This window comes from Sus scrofa, chromosome 2, assembly GCF_054392235.1.
Source record: "Sus scrofa isolate SSC_HxYL_T2T_F1_AM1 chromosome 2, Sscrofa_HxYL_maternal_Yorkshire_Landrace_v2.0, whole genome shotgun sequence".
NCBI lineage: Eukaryota > Metazoa > Chordata > Mammalia > Artiodactyla > Suidae > Sus > Sus scrofa.
In genome coordinates this window covers 86012353-86033889 of record NC_139384.1, presented here as the reverse complement: position 1 = coordinate 86033889, position 21537 = coordinate 86012353, and the positions used below count along the sequence as shown (strand labels likewise).

Here is a 21537-nt window from a genome sequence, read left to right as displayed (position 1 = left end):
ACCCTCTGAGCGAGGCCAAGGATCGAACCCGAAACCTAGTCGTACTTGTTAACTACTGAGCCACGACGGGAACTCCAAGAAAAGTTATTATGCTTATTATTTCTTATGCTTCTTTTAGAAATGAATTTGTTTTTTTAGGGCCACATTCATGGCATATGGAAGTTGCCAGGCTAGGGGTCAAATTGGAGCTACAGCTGCCAGCCCACACTACAGCCACAGCAATGCCTGATCTGAGCCGCATCTGTGACCTACACCACAGCTCATGGCAAAGCTGGATCCCGACCCACTGAATGAGGCCAGGGATCAAACCCACATCCTCATGACACTAGTCGAATTCATTTCTTCTGCGCCACGATGGGAACTCTATGAATTATATCTTAATAAAGCTTCTTTAAGAGAAAGAATGATGAATTCTACCAGAATGCAACATGGAGTTATTCATCTTAGGATGCAATATTATGTGCATCCCTGATCTGGTAAAGTCAGGAAGGCTTTGAATGGCCTAACCACAAGCCCCTGCCAGCCCCCAGGCCTGCAGAAAAAGTCCTCTCACCAAAAAACCCTCCTTGTCACAGTGACCAGATACAGGAGTTCCCACTGCAGTGCAATGGGATCAGTGGCTACCCTGCAGCACCAGGATGCAGGTTAAATCCCTGGCCGGGCACAGTGGGTCAAAGGATCCAGTATTGCTGCTGCTTCAGCATAGGTCGCAGCTGCTGCTCAGATATGAGCCCTGGCCCAGGAACTCAATATGCCTTCAGGGAGACCAAAAAAAAAAAAAAAAAAAAAAAAAAAGTGGCCAGATACAGCTCCTGTTTATCCCAAGTAGCAAGTTTCATCTCCCACATCAACCTCTTCTCATCAAAGCCTGCCTCCTGCAGCTGGTGTTCACTCTGTCCCAAAGTACACCCCCAAGTACCCTGCAGGGCTTGAGGTATGTTGTCGCCCAGGCTTGTGAGTCCACATGACTGAAAAACTGCTGTCCCCTCTCTTGCCTGTGTCAGTGTCATGTGTTGGTCTCCCCATAGCCTTCCTTCCCCCAGATTATAACAGAATGCCATCTCCCACTGCAAGGCACACGATGCCCAGCTGTCCATTCTTTGGACAAGCTGACTCTGTCTACCAGTAAGTAGGGTTATTCCTGGTCACCACTGTGGCCTCAGTGAGAGAGAGTTGGAGTCTATGAGTAAAAAGGCATCAGTAGTGGGAAAAACCATCACCATACAGAGAGAAAGGGAATATCCCAGCATAAAGTTACAACGATTCAGGCCACCCAGCTCTCATCTGAATTCACTGGAACCATGCACCTTTAAATTTTGGATTGTTTTGAAAGGTAATAAGACACCTCTTAAGGAAATTATAATGCAACCCTTCCCACCCCACACAGTGGGGTCTGAGGCATCAACTCATAAGCAAACATTAATTGCTCTGCAATAAGAGTTAGAAAGTCATCCTAAATGAGATCAGTAATACTACAAAGAGCAGCACAAAAGCTGAGGTCAGATTTTTCCCCAAAATTCATGCAGAAATGATCTTATATTACTGCAGAATGAGTTACCAAAATTACACTTTCAAAGACTTTTGGATTCTGGAATTGGAGATAAGGGTCTGGGAATCTATATAAAATTTCTAAACCTGTATGCATCTAGTAACTTGGCCTCAAAATAAGGTAAGCAAAAAAAAAAAAAAAAAAAAAAAAAAAAAAAAGATTGGAGTTTCCTTGTGGTACAGCAGGGTAAAGATGTGGCATTGTCATTGCAGCAGCATATGGGTCGCTGCTGCAGCACAGGTTTGATTGCTGGCCCAGGAATGTGCATATGTTGTGGGCACAGCCAGGAAAAAAAAAAAAAAGGAATTAAAGAAAAACCTGCAAAATCCACAATCAAAATGGGAGACTTGGGCACAAGTCTCTGGGTAAGAGAAAGTTTCAGCAGTTAAAAATTAGCTTCCACATCTGTTTTTCAAGTTTTCTCACAGCTTGACCTAGTAGACTTACATAAAACTCTCAAACCAACAATTAGAAAATATATATTCATGGAGTTCACACCACGATACAGTGGGTTAAGAATCCGAATGCAGCAGCTAGGATCCCTTGTTCAGTTCTCAGCTTGGCACAGTGGGTTAAGGATCCGGTGTTGCCATGGCTGTGGTGTAGATAGCAACTGCAACTCTGATTCGATCCCTGGTCCCAGAACATTCACATGCCAGGGGTGCAGTCATATAAAAACAAAAACAAAGAAAATATACGTTCATAATGAACCCATGTGGAGGGTTAACTTTATTTACTTATTTTGGCCACACCTAGGGCCTATGGAAGTTCCCAGGCCAGGGATCAAATCCCAGCCATAGCTGTGGCAACACCAGAGCCTTAACCCACTGTACCAGGCCAGGGATAAAACCCATGCATCCACAACAAGCTGAGCCACTGCAGTCCAGGCCAGGGATAAAACCCACACTTTCCTTTTGCACAGCAAAGGAAACCAAAAAGAAAACAAAAAGACAACTTACAGAATGGGAGAAAATAGTTTCAAATGATGCAACCGACAAGGGCTTAATCTCTAGAATATATAAACAACTTATACAACCCAACAGCAAAAAAAACCAATCAATCAATGGAAAAATGGGCAAAAGACCTGAATAGACATTTCTCCAAAGAAGATATACAGATGGGAGTTCCCGTCGTGGCGCAGTGGTTAACGAATCCGACTAGGAACCATGAGGTTGCGGGTTCGGTCCCTGCCCTTGCTCAGTGGGTTAACGATCTGGCGTTGCCGTGAGCTGTGGTGTAGGTTGCAGACGTGGCTCGGATCTCGCGTTGCTGTGGCTCTGGTGTAGGCCGGTGGCTACAGCTCCGATTCAACCCCTAGTCTGGGAACCTCCATATGCCGCAGGAGCGGCCCAAGAAATAGCAACAACAACAACAACAACAAGACAAAAGACAAAAAAGACAAAAAAGACAAAAAAAAAAAAAAAAAAGAAGATATACAGATGGCCAACAAACACATGAAAAAATGCTCAACATCACTGGTTGTAAGAGAAATGCAAATCAAAACTACCATAAGATACCACCTCACACCAGTCAGAATGGCCATCATTAATAAATCCACAAATAACAAGTGCTAGAGGGGCTGTGGCTGTGGAGAAAAGGGAACCCTCCTGCACTGTTGGTGGGAATGGAAACTGGTACAGCCACTATGGAGAACAGTTTGGAGATACCTTAGAAAGCTATACATAGAACTTCCATATGACCCCGCAATCCCACTCTTGGGCATCTATCCGGACAAAACTCTACTTAAAAGAGACACGTGCACCCGCATGTTCATTGCAGCACTATTCACAATAGCCAGGACATGGAAACAACCCAAATGTCCATCAACAGATGACTGGATTCAGAAGATGTGGTATATATACACAATGGAATACTACTCAGCCATAAAAAAGAATGACATAATGCCATTTGCAGCAACATGGATGGAACTAGAGAATCTCATCCTGAGTGAAATGAGCCAGAAAGACAAAGACAAATACCATATGATATCACTATAACTGGAATCTAATATCCAGCACAAATGAACATCTCCTCAGAAAAGAAAATCATGGACTTGGAGAAGAGACTTGTGGCTGCCTGATGGGAGGGGGAGGGAGGGGGAGGGAGGGGGAGGGATCGGGAGTTTGGGCTTATCAGACACAACTTAGAATAGATTTACAAGGAGATCCTGCTGAATAGCATTGAGAACTTTGTCTAGATACTCATGTTGCAACAGAACAAAGGGTGGGGGGAAAAATGTAACTGTAATGTATACATGTAAGGATAACCTGACCCCCTTGCTGTACAGTGGGAAAATAAAAAAATAAAAAAATAAATAAAAATATTATTTTCAGGAAAAAAAAAAAAAACCCACGCTTTCGCAACAACCTGAGCTGCTGCAGTCAGAGCTGTAGCTGATGGCCTACACCACAGCCACAGCAACGTGGGATCCGAGCCACATCTGCAACCTACACCACAGCTCACGGCAACACCAGCTCCTTAACCCACTGAGCAAGGCCAGGGATCGAACCCGCAACCTTATGGTTCCTAGTTGGATTCGTTAACCACTGAGCCACGACGGGAACTCCTGCAGTAGGATTCTTACCTACTGTGCAAGGGACTCCCGAGGGTTAACTTTAAAGTAACCACATATTGGATGCATCAGGGGTTGCAAGCATCCTTAAAATTGTGGCTTCAGGAGGGATCTTTGCAGTGAAAAACAGCAGTATGTCATGATTTTGGAGGCAGATGCACTAACCTACACATGTGGTAAAATGGCACAGGACTCCACACATGAAATACACACACACAAATGTGTGTATGTGAAACTGGGGAAATCTGAACAAATCCTCTGCATTGTTCCAGTGCAGATCTGCTGGTTTTGACACAATACTCTGTTTACATAAGATGTTACTGTGGGGGAAGCTTCAGAATAGGCACGCACGACCTCTCTGTACTATTGCTATAACTTCCTATGAAACTATAATTATTTTGAAATTAAAAGATTAAAAAAAGAGTTCCCATCATGGCTCAGTGGCAACAAATCTGACTAGGATCCATGAGGATGCAGGTTTGATCCCTCGCCTCGTTCAGTGGATTAAGGATCCCACTTTGCTCTGAGCTGTGGTGTAGGCCACAGATGTGGCTTGGATCTGGCATTGCTACGGCTGTGGCATAGGCCAGCGGCTATAGCTCCAATTAGATCTAATAGTTCCTAGCCTGGGAACCTCCATATGCCACAGGAGCAGCCCTAGAAAAGGCAAAAAGACAAAAAAAAAAAAAAAAAAAAAAAAAAAGGGAGTTTCCGCTCTGGTGCAGCAGGTTAAAGATCCAGCATTGCCACAGCTGTGGTGTAGGTCACAGCTGCAGTCTGGATTCAATCTGTGGCCCAGGAACTTCCATATTCTGCAGCTGAGGCCGCCCCTCCAAAAAAAAAAAAAATGTTTAAAAAACCACCCCAAACAGTGGCTTAAACCAGCATGGAGTTTCTTTTCTCACGTGAGGATGCTCAGAAGCAAACAGCAAGAGTGGCACTGCCAAGTGGATGTGCTACTGCAGGCCAGGCTCCCACGCCTTTTTCCAGCCTGCAGCTGTGATCCCTATTGCTACAAGGTGGCTCCAGCAGCCTGAGGCAGGGGGTCGGGGTTACAGGCAGGAATACAAGGCTAGGGGCGGGGAGAGGGCAAAGGGTGAGGAGAACAAGCCGGTCATCTCTGTCCCTAGTGACTTCTGTCTACCCCTCACAGTCCAGGAACAGGAACTTTGGATGCAAGGAAGGGTGGGAGGTGCTGTTTTTGTTCCATATGTAGTATTTGTGGTTCTTCCTACACAGAGCACCTCCCTGCCCCAAACAACACAGAATTCTGTTAGTTAGGAAGGAGAAGGCAACTACTACTCAGACCACAAGTACCCTCTGCAAATGAAGCCAACAGTACATCTTCACAAAGACCAAATTAATAAAAGATTTAATACGATAAAGGCTACATGTTCTGATCACAATGCCACCGAGTGATGGAATGTGAGAGGTAATTTAAAATACACACATTCTGAATATTAATTTTTCCCCAAGAAACTAAGAGTCAAAATACTCATAGGATAGGAGAAAACTATAATTTGAAAAGACACGTGCTCTCCTAAGTTCACAGCAGCACTATTTACAATAACCTAGATATGAAAACAACCTAAATGTCTATCTATAGGTGAAAAGATAAAGAAGAGGTGATACATATATACAATGGAATATTACTCATAAAAAAGAATGAGGGAGTTCCTGTTGTGGCTCAGCAGAAACAAACCCAACTAGTATTCATGAGGATGTGAGTTCGATCCCTGGCCTCACTCAGTGGCTTAAGGATACAGTGCTACTGTGAGCTGTGGTGTAGGTGGCAGACACAGCTCGGATCCCATGTTGCTGCAGCTGTGGCTGTGGCATTGGCCAGTGACTACAGCTCCAATTCAACCCCTAGTCTGGGTGGGAACTTCCACATGTTGCGGGTACAGCCCTAAAAAGCAATAAATAAATAAATAATGAATGAATGAATGAAAGAAATAATGCCATTTGTAGCAATATGGATGAACCTAGAAATTATCGTACTAAGTGAAATTAGTCACACAGTGAGAGACAAACATCACACGCTATCACTTATATGTAGAACCTAAAAAAAGGATACAAATAAACTTGTTTGTAGTAGAGAAATGGACTCACCGACTTCGAAAAACTTACGGCTACCAAAGGGGATTGGTGAGGCGGAGGGAGTGGACTAGGGGTTTGGGATGGAAATGTGCTAAAATTAGGCTGTGATGGTGGTGTACAACCATAAATATAATAAAATTCATTGAATTAAAAAAAGAATAAAATAATGCCATTTGCAGCAACATGGGTGGAACTAGAGATTCTCGCACTGAGGTACATCAGAAAGAGAAAGACAGATGCCATATGATATCACTTATATGTAGAATCTAAAACACAAATGAACTTATCTATGAAACAGAAACAGACTCATGAACAGAGAACAGATTTGTGGTTGCCAAGTGGGTGGGAGTTGGGGAGGGATGGATTGGGAGTTTGGGATTAGCAGATACAATACAAACTATTATATTGATTTTTTGTTTTTGTTTTTGCTTTTTAGGGCATATGGAGGTTCCCAGGCTAGGGGTTGAAGTGAAGCTGCAGCTGCCAGCCTACGCCACAGCCACAGGAACACGGGATCTGAGCGGCGTTCAGTGACCTACACCACAGTTCACGGCAGTGCCAGATCCTTAACCCACTGAGCGAGACCAGGGATCAAATCCGCGTCCTTATGGATACTAGAAGGGTTTGTTAAAACTGCTGAGCCACGACAGGAACTCCACGAACTATTATATGGATAAACAACAAGGTCTTACTGCATAGCACAGGAAAGTCTACTCAATGCTGTGATTAACCATAATGGAAAAGAATATGCCAAAGGATATATGTTGTGTGTGTGACTGAATCACTTTGCTGTACAGCAGAAATTAACATCAACCTTGTAATTATACTTCATTATCATTAAATTGTTAGTTCAATAATAATTCAATTATTATTCGTTATACTTCAATAAGACAAATTTTTAAAAATATTCACAGGACATATTGGAAGATACTTAGAATGTGATGGTGATGGACATACCCCAACGCAGCACTCTGCAGATCAACTCTGGGTGAGCCAGGCAGGCAGCATGGAGTCCCCAGCAGGTGGGACAAAAAGCAGGCTCATCGTCTACCTCATGGGAAGGACCATGACAAAGGCAGAGCCCCTCCCTGCCCTGGTGCCCTCCTCAGAGAAGCTCCTGTGCAGTGGCCCAAGGCTCTGGGCTCTGGGCATTCTCGCAGGGCCTCCCCTCCGCCCCCATGGGTTCTGCTCCCAGGAGGATGGATGACACGTGACGGTGGACTTGCCACCGACATTCAGGAAGCTCTTCTGTCCTCACAGGCCTCTCCCAGGACTAGCCCCACAGTGATCACAAACGCAGAGGCTGTGGTTTGAGGCAAGAGTGCCCAGGCCATGGGTAAGTGTGCGGGAAGCAAGGACAGCAAACGCTTTGCCACAGCTATGATGATCCCTGGCCTGATTATGGGAAGTGAATTCCGAATTCTCCCCTTCAAGTACTTACTCAAACTGAGGAACATCTATGAAGTGTTTACTTCTGGCAATGTTCCAGAACAAAACGTTTGCATTAAGGTTAGGTTGAGGCCCGCAAACTGGCCTGATTGCCAAGTCTGACCCCATGTAAACAAAGGGTTATGCGGGGAGGGGTTCCTTGAATGCAGACACAAGCGTTCATTTACTGTCTGAACCAGGGAGCAGCTGTGACAGAAAACCTGTGGACCTCAAATCCAAAAACACTTGCCAACTGGCTTCTGACAGAAAAAGTCTGCCTTAGTTTTCTTTTGACTTATGCTTTTCATAGACGTTCTCTGGAGGTCTGCTTTCGTCTTGAATAAAAATCATTCGATTCACATTTGTCTTGGTCCAAACTAACTTTGCTAAGAGCAAAGGACGAGGATCTATTCCTCTTAAATCTTACCATTTTCATTGACTCTTGAACGTCTTTTGTCCAAAAATATCCTGTTTAGAATTGGCTCGATGGTTGTAAGCTGAGTCTTCCAGTCTACAATATAATGGACCACAAACAAGCAGACAAACAAACCCCAAAGTTCTTAGAAAAAGAGTTGGACAAGAAGACAAAAAAAGAATTAAAAATGGACAAAGGTTTTAATAGACATTTCTCCAAACAAGGTATATAAATGGGCCAATAAGAGGCTGAAAAGATGCTGAACATCCTTACTTATTAGGGTAGTAATGATAATGAGATACCATTTCACACAGAGTAGGATCAAAAGTCATAGGAAAGAAATGAGGAAAATGGACCTTATGCCCTGCTGGTGGGAACATAAAACTGATAGGGTAGAGTAGGATAATTAAGTAGTTAATTAAAACTCCCACTACAGAGATTAAAGACAGCCTCGGTTAGACCATATATGGTCAAAGGAGGAACTAATGATGTAAGCTTTGAGGTCTACCCAGGAATAAGGAAGAAAGTGGTCTTGGTCTTCTCCCCTCCCCACTTTTTCTTCCTTTTCTTTTCTTTTCTTTTTTTTTTTGGTCTTTTCTTTAGGGCCTTACTCGTGGCATATGGAGGTGCCCAGACTAGAGGTCTAATCAGAGCTACAGCTGCCAGCCACAGTAATGCCAGATCCAAGCTGCGTCTGCAACCTACACCACAGCTCAGGGCAACACTGGATGCTTAACCCACTAAGCGAGGCCAGGGATCGAACCCTCAACCTCACAGTTCCTTATCAGATTCGTTTCCACTATGCCACAATGGGAACTCCATAACAGCCCATTTCTTAACCTCTGTTTCCTCTTGACTAAAAATTTGGCTAGGCTTCTTCTCACAGGACCCTGAATCTGTCCCCAGTCCTGAGCAAGCACTGAAAAAGTGGCCTGTGGTTCCCCCCTTCTGGGTTTTCCCGGGGATCCGCTGACCACACCCAGACACTCTGCAGACATCTCTGGTCATTTCCCCTTAAAATATTCTGGTTATCTCTGCTTGCCCTTTCTCACCCGATTTTTTTTTAAAGGCTTTTTCTGTTTGAGACTCTTGCAGATTTTTGTGATCCAAGCATGTTTCTGACTCCGAGTATGTCTCCTACATTAAGTCTCTACTATCCAAGGCTGGACAGGTATATAATGATAACAGCTATACAAACAGATTAACATGGACTGCATTTCACAGCATGAAGTACATGGAACCTCCCTGGGGCTTCTCTTACATTAATTCCCCTATTTATAAAGAGAGAAACTCAAAGAAGATGTAAAGAAATGGAAAGATATTCCATGTTCCTGGATTGGAAAAATCAATATTGTAAAAATGGCCATACTACCCAAAGCAATCTACAGATTCAATGTAATCCCTATCAAATTACCCATGACATTTTTCACAGAACTAGAACAAACAATCCAAACATTTATATGGAACAACAAAAGACCCAGAATCGCCAAAGCAATCCTGAGAAACAAAAACCAAGCAGGAGGCATAGCTCTCCCAGACTTCAAGAAATACTACAAAGCCACAGTCATCAAAACAGTGTGGTACTGGTATCAAAACAGACAGACAGACCAATGGAACAGAATAGAGAATCCAGAAATAAACCCTGACACCTATGGTCAATTAATCTTTGACAAGGGAGGCAAGAACATAAAATGGGAAAAAGAAAGTCTATTCAGCAAGCATTGCTGGGAAACCTGGACAGCTGCATGCAAAGCAATGAAATTAGAACACACCCTCACACCATGCACAAAAATAAACTCAAAATGGCTGAAAGACTTAAATATACGACAGGACACCATCAAACTCCTAGAAGAAAACAGACAAAACACTCTCTGACATCAACCTCATGAATATTTTCTCAGGTCAGTCTCCCAAAGCAATAGAAATTAGAGCAAAAATAAACCTATGGGACCTAATCAAACTGAAAAGCTTTTGCACAGCAAAGGAAACCAAAAAGAAAACAAAAAGACAACTTACAGAATGGGAGAAAATAGTTTCAAATGATGCAACCGACAAGGGCTTAATCTCTAGAATATATAAACAACTTATACAACCCAACAGCAAAAAAACCAATCAATCAATGGAAAAATGGGCAAAAGACCTGAATAGACATTTCTCCAAAGAAGATATACAGATGGCCAACAAACACATGAAAAAATGCTCAACATCACTGGTTGTAAGAGAAATGCAAATCAAAACTACCATAAGATACCACCTCACACCAGTCAGAATGGCCATCATTAATAAATCCACAAATAACAAGTGCTAGAGGGGCTGTGGCTGTGGAGAAAAGGGAACCCTCCTGCACTGTTGGTGGGAATGGAAACTGGTACAGCCACTATGGAGAACAGTTTGGAGATACCTTAGAAAGCTATACATAGAACTTCCATATGACCCCGCAATCCCACTCTTGGGCATCTATCCGGACAAAACTCTACTTAAAAGAGACACGTGCACCCGCATGTTCATTGCAGCACTATTCACAATAGCCAGGACATGGAAACAACCCAAATGTCCATCAACAGATGACTGGATTCAGAAGATGTGGTATATATACACAATGGAATACTACTCAGCCATAAAAAAGAATGACATAATGCCATTTGCAGCAACATGGATGGAACTAGAGAATCTCATCCTGAGTGAAATGAGCCAGAAAGACAAAGACAAATACCATATGATATCACTATAACTGGAATCTAATATCCAGCACAAATGAACATCTCCTCAGAAAAGAAAATCATGGATTTGGAGAAGAGACTTGTGGCTGCCTGATGGGAGGGGGAGGGAGGGGGAGGGAGGGGGAGGGAGGGGGAGGGAGGGAGAGGGATCGGGAGTTTGGGCTTATCAGACACAACTTAGAATAGATTTACAAGGAGATCCTGCTGAATAGCATTGAGAACTTTGTCTAGATACTCATGTTGCAACAGAACAAAGGGTGGGGGGAAAAATGTAACTGTAATGTATACATGTAAGGATAACCTGACCCCCTTGCTGTACAGTGGGAAAATAAAAAAATTATTAAAAAAAAAGAAATAGTTAATCCCATAAAAAAATCAAATCAAATCAAATCCATTAAAAAAAAAAAAAAAAAGAGAAACTGAGGTGCCGGGAGAAGGCACAACTCCCCCACCATGGCAATGGGATCGGGGGCCAGGAAACCCCTCTAGACCCCTAGTCCTGAGCTGGCTATGTAGTCTGGCGGAACCATCATGCCCCCAGACTCCTGGGGTGAAAACATCAGGGAGCCCCTACCCAGATCCTGAGGCCCACCAGCCTCCAGAACTCTCCACCAGGCAGGGGCCAGAGTCAAAATGACCCTCACTCGCTCCCCTTAGAGCTCTGCCCTGGTCTTCGATCTGCCTGCTGGCACCACCGGCCCCTCGCTGAGCCCTGCCAGCCTCGGAAACCCGAAGTGCCGCCCGTCAAGTCTAAGGAGCAAACCTTGAAGAGGCTTGCTGGAAGAAACTTCCACTTCCGACTCTGGGGCGGGAGGAGGTGAGGCGTTCCTGGGATGGACGGAGTCTCTAAAGTGAGCGGGCGAGCAGTATCCTTCAATCACGGGGCGGAGACATCATAGTCTGGGACAAGAGTTGGGCCCTCAGGCCGTATCTGCATACCTAGAGGTGCGCCTAGGGCTTGTCTGGGGTCAGGACTGCCCTGTGGGTGTAGCTGTAATCGGCCCCACCCACCTGGGCAAGTCTAAAAGAGGTTTCCTGGGGGCGTGGTTTATGTTTGTCTCTGCTCCGTGGCTTATCTCCCCTCCCACTTAGGTCAAGAAGTTCTTTTGTTGTTGTTTTGTTGTTTTTTTCTGCTTTTTAGGGCTGCAACCGCGGCATATGGAGGTTCCGAGGTTAGGAGTCTAATGGGAGTTACAGCTGCTGGGGTACACCACAGCCACAGCCACGCCAGATCCGAACCGCTTCTGCGATCTATACCACTGCTCACTAGATCCTTAACCCACTGAGCGAGGCCAGGGATCGAACCCGCAACCTCATGGTTCCTAGTCGGATTCGTTTCCACTGTGCCACAACCGGAACTCCAGGTCAAGGAAGTTTTAATTATCTTCATGCTTATAAGGCTATCAAACAATAGCCCATATTTAGGATTTTCTCATGATGGTTCCAATCTTTTACAAAAATGGAATCGTTTCATACACACTTTGTGTAACCAGCTTTGCCTAAACCAATGCATAGGGTCTAACTCTGAAGGTTAATGGGCTTTTTATGGCAATCTGCAAAAAGATCCTCTCAATCTAAATACTCCATCCCCCAGAACCCTCCCCAAGGACAAACACTGTCTCCAACATTTTGCCTAACCTTCCAAAGACTCTGTATACACACACACAAAACTGCAGCGTATTCCTCTAATAAATACTCATTACGCCTCTCCTATGTCCTGGACTGTTCTGAGCACTGAACAATATGGGAAAAAGTGACCACATAAATCCTTCATCCTTCTTAGATTCTAACGAGGAGGGACAAGAAATAACCATATTAACAAACAGCATATATAATAAATACATCCCAATATGAGAGCACATGTCAAGGGCTGAATACACAGGTAAGGAACAGAGGAGTGGCTATGATCACCTGATCTTTCTGCTGCCTCTCCCAGGCCCAGCACAGCTGTTTGATTCCTATTACAGGGAAGCCTCCCCTCTGCCCTGACCCCCACCTCACCCACCCCCACCATCCCAGGGACCCAGACCCACTCCATTCCAGTTTCTAGAAAGGATACTTTTAGCACTAGAGTGCTTACCTAGGGTAACTAAAGAGGAGTTGGGACAAGCCTAGGGCTATGTCTACATCATCCAGAAAGTGAAAAGACAATCCACTGAATAGGAGAGAATAACTGGAAGTCATGTATCTGATAAGGGAACTGTATCTAGAATATATTTTTAAACACTCCTACAATTCAATAATAAAAAGACGAATTATCCAATAAAAATGGGCAAAGGATCTCAACAGACATTTCTCCAAAGAAGACACACAGAGAGCCACTAAGCCATGAAAAGAGTCTCAACATCATTAGCCACCAGGGAAAGGCCCACCCATTACCACAGTGAGATAGCTCTTCACACCCACTAGACCAGTTAGAATCCAAAAGTCAAATAATAAGTCTTAGTGACATGTGGAGAAATCAGAATTCTCATTCACTGTTAGTGGGAATGTAAAATGTGTAGCTGTCATGGCAAATGGCCTGACAGTTCCTCAAGTGATTAAACATACTATGACACAGCAACTCCACTCCTACGCATCTAGCAAAAGCGATGAGAACAGGTTCAAACATACTTATACACAAATGTTCACAATAGCCAAGAGGAGGAAGCAACCCAAGTGTCCATCAATAGGTGAAGGGATAAACATAGGGTCCACCCACATACTGGAATGTCATTCAGCCTTAAAAAGGATATTATGACACAGGTGACAATACAGATGAACCTTGAAAACATTATGAAAGAAGCCAATCACCAAAGACCACATACTGGAGTTCCCTGGTGACTCTGTGGGTTAAGGATCCAGCATTGTCACTGCTGTGGCTCAAGTTTGATCCCTGGCCTGGGAACATCCACAAGCCACGGATTCAGGCAAAATAAAAGACACACACCCACATGTTGTATGATTTGATTCTTATGAAATAACCCAAAGAAGGAAATCTATAGGGAGAGAAAGTAGATGATCGCTTCCTTAGGGCTGGGGTCGGGGATGGGGAAATAGAGAGTGATAAAGGGTACAGAGTTTCTTTTTGAGGTAGTGAAGATATTCTATGATGATGGTTATACAATTCTGCGAAAATGAAAAATCGTTAAACTGCACACTTTATATGAGTGAACTGTATAGCATATGAGTTATGCTTCAATGAAGCGGTTTTTTAAAAATATACCCTAAGCTCTTTAAAGAAAAAAATTGTGACCACTGGATATCTTATTGGACACTACGTGCCTCCATGAAAGAAAAACACCAGAAAAATCACAGCTTGGAGAACACTGAAAACCGTAAGAAGCTACACTGAGAAATGAGACAAGGCAAGGGAAAAAAAAAGTGAACTAAAAGCTGACTCAGCTCTTCCATGTGACCATGAACATGGGAACTGTGGACTTGCAGGTACTGGCCAGAATGGGGTGGTGGCTGGGGCGGAGAGACAGCTCTTCTCACACCCTGGGAGCCACTTCAATGACAATCTCTGGCAGTTTCTATCACAATTTAAAATGAACACATCAACTGCCTTGTTGGCTTTAAAGATCACATGTTGGTAACATGCAGAGATCAGAAATCCCACACAAGCAACTGGAAATTTTGGTGGCTTTCAAGAGGCTCAACCAAGTGACAGGGATTAGTGTGGGTGGAGACCTCCCTTTCACAGTAGACCATTCGGTACCACACTTAGCCCAATTTGTTCACTTAACGACACAAATCACATGGATGTTCCATAGAAGTCGGTTTTTTTTTTTTCTTTTGTCTTTTTGGGGCAGCAGCCTTGGCATATGGAGGTTCCTAGGCTGGGGTCTAATCAGAGCTGTTGCTGCCATCCTACGCCAGAGCCACAGCAACGCCAGATCCTTAACCCGATGACGGAGGCCAGGGATCAAACCGCTGTGCCATGTTGGGAACTCCGAAAGTCAAGATTTTTAAACATGGAGCTCCAGGAGTTCCCTTCGTGGCTCAGCGTTTAGCGAACCCAACTAGGATCCATGAGGATGCAGGTTCAAACCCTGACCTCACTCAGTGGGTTAAGGATCCAAAGTTGCCGGTGAGCTGTGGTGTAGGTTGCAGTCGTGGCTCACACTGCACATTGCTGTGGCTGTGGTGTAGGCCAGAGGCTACAACTGATTGGACCCCTAGCCTGGGAACCTCCAAATGCCACAAGGGCAGCCCTAAAAAGCCAAAAAAAAAAAAAAACCCAAAAACAACCATGGAGCTCCATAAAAATAGTTTTGCAAAACTATCAAATATCCTGTGATCATATAGTTCCTCTTCTGACCACTTTCACAGTTGCATACTAGGTTCAAGGAGAAGGATGGGTAGTTTGCATGTGAAAGTGAGACAGGCTGGGACCCTTTGCTGCACTGTTTGCACCTGCACCTGGAAAAAATGGCTCCTAGAGCAAGTGGATACAAAGAAACTATAAAGGACTAAGAATAGCTGTAGGCATGTGCACTGGGGGTAAATTATAAACATTAGATACAAAAAAGCCAAAACCCAACTGACACTTTTGAGGTGCCCAGAGCAAAGCCAGAGGCCTGAGCAGGATCCCTGCACACTGCACTAAGGTGGGGGGCAGACCTCAGAACACACCCCTACCTTCACCCCAATTAAAGAACCAGCTGCCCTCCACAAGAGGGCCAACCAGGGCCCCTGGTACTTACTTTCCCTCCCTAGCACCAATAAAGCCTTGCCTGAATTCCCCCTCTGGCCTCTCATCAATTTCTATACATTCAAATCCAAAGACCTGATTTGGTAACAAAAGTAAAACATTAAGAAAAAAGACTAACATACCATCGATAAGAAAATAGTTAAAGGAGTTCCTGCTGTGGCTCAGCAGAAACAAACCTGACTAGTATCCATGAGGATGTGGGTTCCATCCCTGGCCTCGCTCAGTGAGTTGGGGAATCTGGCATTGCCATGAGCTGTGGTGTAGTTTGCAGACACAGCTTGGATCCCACATGGCTGTGGCTGTGGCGTAGGCCAGCAGCTGTAGCAGTTGAAGCCTGGGAACTTCCATACCACCGCTAAAGGTGTGGGACTAAAAAGCAAAAAAGAAAAAAAAAAAGAAAGAAAATTGTTAAATCATAGTACAAAGCAGATGTAAGATGTAAGGAAGTAATTATATCTTCATATATACACTGGTTCTCCAGCAAGGTCTATTCTGCCCCCTGTGGGGATATTGGCAGAGTCTGGAGCCAGTTTTGAATGTCACCACTGACTGGGAAGGGGCTGCTACTGGTATCTCATGAATGGAGGTCAGGGATGCTATTCAACACCCTACAGTGCACAGGAAGGCCTCTCTGAAAAGGAATTATCTGGTCCTGAATATCAGCAGTGCTAAATTTGAGAAGCCCTGGTATGAAAAAACTAAATCTCAAACATTATGTTCAAGAAAAAAAAAAAAAAGCTGGTAATGAATATACACAGGTTTCCATTATAGTAGTTTTTAAAAACGCAAAAAAAGATGTTTTTTTTTTAAACCTACATACATGGAGTTCCTGTTGTGACTCAGCAAGTTAAGGACCCAGCATTGTCTCTGTGAGGATGTGAGTCTGATCCCTGGCCTGATTCAGGGGGTTAAGGATCCAGTGTTGCTGCAAGCATAGGTGCAGCACAACTTGGATCTGGTGTTGCCATGGCTGTGGCTTAGGCCCCACATGCAGCTCTGATTCCACCCCTGGCCTGGGAACTTCCGTATAATGCTAGGTGCAACCATTAAAAAAAAAAAAGCAACCCCCCCCCCCCAACAAAATCCCCTACATACACAGCCTAGAAGCCTCCATCTCAAGTTACTTTTCTTCTTTTTTTTTTTTGGATCTCGAAGCATATGGAAGCTCCCCTGGGCCAGGGATTGACCCCATGCCACAGCAGCAACCCCAGCAGCCAAATGTGGAAATGGTGCTTCGTTGAGATTAATGCTTACTCCACCTCACACATTGCTCACTTTGCACAGGGTTCCCCCATATCCACACTAGGAAACTAATTCTTAGTTATAAGTGCTGCCCCATTCAGTGTAAGGTGCTGAGAAGCACCCCTGACTTCCATCCTCTAGATGCCAGTACCACCCCACCTTCACCACCCCCAAGCAGGGACAAAATGTCTCCAAGTATTGCCAAGTGCTCCCTGGTGGTAAAACTGCCTCAGGGATGAAAAATCACTGCTCTAGACCATTCATTTCATGCTGGTTTTCTCCTAAGTCCAAAGTCATAATTTTGCTGCCTGCACTTCAGGGGTCTAAGGCTTTTTTTTTTTGGTCTTTTGTCCTTTTAGGGCCGCACCCGCGGCATATGGAGGTTCCCAGGCTAGGGGTCTGTCTAATCGGACCTGCAGCCGCTGCCCCACACCACAGCCACAGCGACGGCGACGCGAGATCGGAGCCGCGTCTGCGACTTACACCACAGATCACGGTAACGCCAGATCCTTAACCCACCGAGCGAGGCCAGGAATGGAACCAGCAACTTCATGGTTCCTGGTCGGATTCGTTTCCGCTGTGCCGTCTAAGACTTTAACATGAAGATGACGACCACGACGATTAGCTGATACTAACAATAATCAACACTTTACGTTGCCTTCATCTCTTACTAAATGGAGGCAATGCAATGTACGTTTGTTCTACAGATGTGGAAACTGAGGCTCTGGAAGAATTAACAATTTGCCCAATATCACCGGAGAAATAATAAAGGCTTGAAGCCAAGACCGGAACCCAAAGCTGGCGCCCCCCCCGAGAAGAAAAGTCTCCATGCATGGAATACCAGTGGCATAATAAAAATCAACTGATAAAAGTAGTACCTGCCCTGACATTCATCAGGCTGGGAGGGCGGGTGAAGCCACTTGCAAAATCAACAGGAAGCAAGATAAGCTCCAAGAACACGCTGCAGCTGAAAGTGTCAAAACAACCCCCTTTTGAGGCATTCCTGTCTACCTAGCTGTAAACTCTGTCCATTAACAGCATAGCTTCCGACCGTAACCTTATCAGTAAGAAGATAACGTCCCTCTCCCGCCTGGAAGCTCAGATTCTCTTGGATACCAAGAATCCTACTCCATTTCCACCCAGGTTCAGGGTTCAGATAAAGGGTTTCCGGACTCTACAATCCACAGGCATCTCATCTCTGTATTTCTCACGAAAACAGGACCTGGGTCCATGTCGCGGTCCAGACCCCACGGTGACCCCTTTGCACGTGGCTCAGCGTTGCTCTGCGCCAACGGAAACCAGGATGTATTTACATCTCACCCACACGCCTTCCCGGCAACTCTAAAATGAGTCCCGCGCGAGTCCTACGGTTTAGGGCGTCAAAAAGTCCCGCGCTTCACACTAAACCCAAAGGCCCAATCCAGTTCGACTCGGGCTGGACGCTAGAATTCGCCCTTTAAACAACCCCGCCCCCTGCCCTTTGAACTGTGCCCCGCCCTTTGACCCACTCCAAGCGCGGCTCGGCCCTGCGGTGGATTACGGAACAACCACCCTCAGGAGCCTATGTAGGCTAACACAGCAGTCGCCGCGGTTGGCTCCCGATCGCCATTCCGCATCCGGCTCCGGGGCTGCTGGGAGCGGAAAAGGGGGCAGGCCCGAGTTTGGGATTGGCGGATCCCCGAGGATGGGCGGGCTGGCTGTGTCCTCCAATCGTCGAGCAGAGAAACGCTATTCCCTGTTCACTGGGGTGCTACTGGGCACAGTGCCTGGCCCCACCCCCCCCGTAGGTCTTTCCTGAAGCTGGAATTGATTGTGGGCGTGGTTAAGGAAGGGTTCCCACATGGGCGTGGCTATGGCTAGAAAGAGGCCCAGGGGTGCCACGTGATTTCCCGTGCAATTACTGAGCCCCCAGGTGACTGTGATAAGCTGTGGTCTGTCACATGAGCAATAACTGGTTATTTCTGCGAACACTTTCCTCAAGCTAATACACCTCTGTAAAAAGACATTCCAGTTGTTGGAATGTTTCTTCCCCAAAAGTCACTCTCTTCTTCCAGAACTGGGGTCCCATTTTATTCATTTCTCTACCAATTGCTTTTCTGATAAATGCGTTGTGATACTCCATAGTGGCCACTGGATGGCGGCCTAGTTCACGTTTTCGCATTTGTGTCTCTTTTTGCATTAGGGTATAGGAGGGAAAAACGCAAGTGGATTCCTCAAAAAAAAAAAAAAATGTTTATTAAGCATCTCTGTATTCCAGACTCTATTCTCTACATTAGGGAAGACAACAGTAAACGAACACAAAAATCATTGCATTCATCCTTCTTAGATTCTAGTGGAGAAGGACAAAAAATTAACCATGTTAATAAAGAATATATATAATAAACGTAATATATCCCAATGTGGACAGGGGAGCAACTAAGAGCACCTGTCCCTGCTGCCTCCTCCAGGCCCCGCACAGCTGTTTAGTTCCCATCACAGAGAAACCTCTATACTGCCCTAATTGCCCTCTCTCCCTATTCTGGGAACCCAACCCCAGTCCTTTTCCAGATTCTAGATAGGATGCCTCTGGTACAGGAGAGTGCCAGGGTGACGGAGGTGAATTTGGGGAGGTCTGAGGACTCTGGGCAGCTCTTGGGTGTAAGCTGTCATCTCAGGCACTTGAAGAAGCTCACATGTACAATGGAAGGTGGCCAGGATGTGGTGCAGTTTGCTGAATTTACATTCAATTAGGGAGAATAAAAAATTCTTACATGTAGGTTTTCCTTTTAAGGACGTGTCTGTTTGGAAATGATAACTTCCTCCTACTATAGTGCACGCAAATCAGTTCTGAGCATATCATAGGCCTGAGTGTAATAGCTAAAACTCTGAAACACCTAAAAAAAAACAGATGAGAAAATTCTTTGTGACCTCGGTTAAGGAAAAGATTTCTTAGCTAGGATACAAAATGTGGCAAAGACACACAAAGAAAAGATCAGGTGGATTATTAAAATTTTGAATATTTTCTCTTTGAAGACCCCTGTGAGAAATCAAGCAGGCAAGCCACAACAAGGAGAAAATGTTTGTGAAACAGATCCTGACAGTCATTGTGTCCACAATATACAAAGAACGCTTTCAATGGAGAAAATCAGGACCACAAGAGGGCCCCCTTTCACCACCAAAACCTCGAGCTGGCTGTTTGGGACTAACCACTGAAGTATTTCAGGATAAACAAACTTGGCTCACCTGTGTGCAGTAAAGCAAATTTACTCACACCGGATTGTGATGAAGGAAACGGCAACGTTTATTGAAGACATCAAGCAAGGAACCCTGGCAGCTAATTCTCTAAAGACCAGAACTCCCTAGGGCTTTCAGGGAAAGGTTTGTTAAGGACGTGATGAGGGAGGAGGGGTGCAGGGTCCGGGCTCAGCTGGTGGACATTCTTCTGATTGGTTGTTGGTGAGGTAATTGGGAGTCAACATCATCAACCTTCTGGTTCCGACCGGTCTGGGGTCTACGTGTTCTTGGGCAGCATGCAGTTAACTTCTTCCACCTGGTGGGGACTTTGTTATCTGCAAAACAGCTCAAGGACAGGACTCAGAATATTGTTTGTAGCCCTTGAGGAGGAATTAAAGGTCCTTGACTTTGTTTAAAGGCCAAGCTATTATTACTTTTGTCTTGCTTGACTGTTTTCCCTTCTTTCTGCGTTTTCTAAGTTCTCTGAATTTATTCTTTGGTCCTCCAGGAAGGCCTAGGCGGCTAAAGGTTTTTATACAGACAAGAGGCAGGTGGGGATCATGGGGGGTGGGGGTTGTCCCGTGAAGGGCCCATAGGCTCCTGCTTGGTTACAGGGCCACAGATGTTAATTTACTCCCAGAGTTAAAGGAGAGAAAAATGCACAGTTACTTTATACATATGTGTATCTACACACAGAGGGAATGATGGCACAAAAAGGGACAAGCTATTAACATGGGGACAACTGGGTGGAGAAGGAACACGCAGGAGTTCTTGGTACTGATGGTGCTTTTTTTTTTTGTCTTTTTGCCATTTTTTGGGCCGCTCCCGTGGCATATGGAGGTTCCCAGGCTAGGGGTCCAATCAGAGCTGAGCTGCCAGCCTACGCCAGAGCCACAGCAACGTGGGATCCGAGCCGCATCTGCGACCCACACCACAGCTCACAGCAACGCTGGATCCCTAACCCACTGAGCGAGGCCAGGGACCGAACCCGCAACCTCATGGTTCCTAGTCGGATTCGTTAACCACTGCGCCACGACAGGAACTCCTGATGGTGCATTCTTTCTATAAGCTTTAAATTATATCCAAATAAAAAGTTACCTAAAATACTTTTGTAGTTTGCACTAGAAAGCATATGGGTAGCCAATGAATGATCAAAAGTGACAGTTTTCTTATGTTTCTATTAGTGTGGTTTTTTAAAATTTTTTATTTTAAAATTTTATTTATATATTTATTTATTTATAGAGCCTCAGCTACTTACCTATGCCACAGCCACAGCAACTTGGGATCTGAGCTGAGTCTGTAACCTATACCACGGCTCACGGCAATACCAGATCCTTAACCCACTGAGCAAGGCCAGGGATCAAACCTGCGACCTCATGGATGCTAGTCAGGTTCGTTTCCACTGAACCACAATGGAACTTCCTTATTTATTTTTTGACTGCACCCACATCATGTGGAAATTGCTGGGCCAGGGATTGAACCTGGGCCACAGCAACAGCCCAAGCCATAGCAGTGACAATGCCAGATCCTTTACTCAATGTGCCACCAGGGAACTCCAATATGACTCCTTTTTAAGGGGAATTTTTATTGAGAGAGTGGTAG

At 44.9% G+C, this 21537-nt stretch overlaps 1 protein-coding gene across 4 annotated transcripts in view; it reads right to left on the bottom strand.

The window, feature by feature from the left end:
* Positions 1-20061, bottom strand: part of LOC110259662 (zinc finger protein 77-like) — a 62368-nt gene extending 42307 nt beyond the window's left edge. The window contains exon 1 of one of the 4 annotated variants that reach the window (XR_014837814.1): positions 19945-20044. The gene's annotated coding sequence lies outside the window, so the exon portion shown is untranslated. Of the gene's footprint in view, positions 1-17600; positions 18365-19944 lie in introns of those variants that run through there. The other 3 variants (XR_014837813.1, XM_085013335.1, XM_085013333.1) reach the window with 3 other exon arrangements.
* Between the last annotated feature and the right edge of the window lie 1476 nt (positions 20062-21537).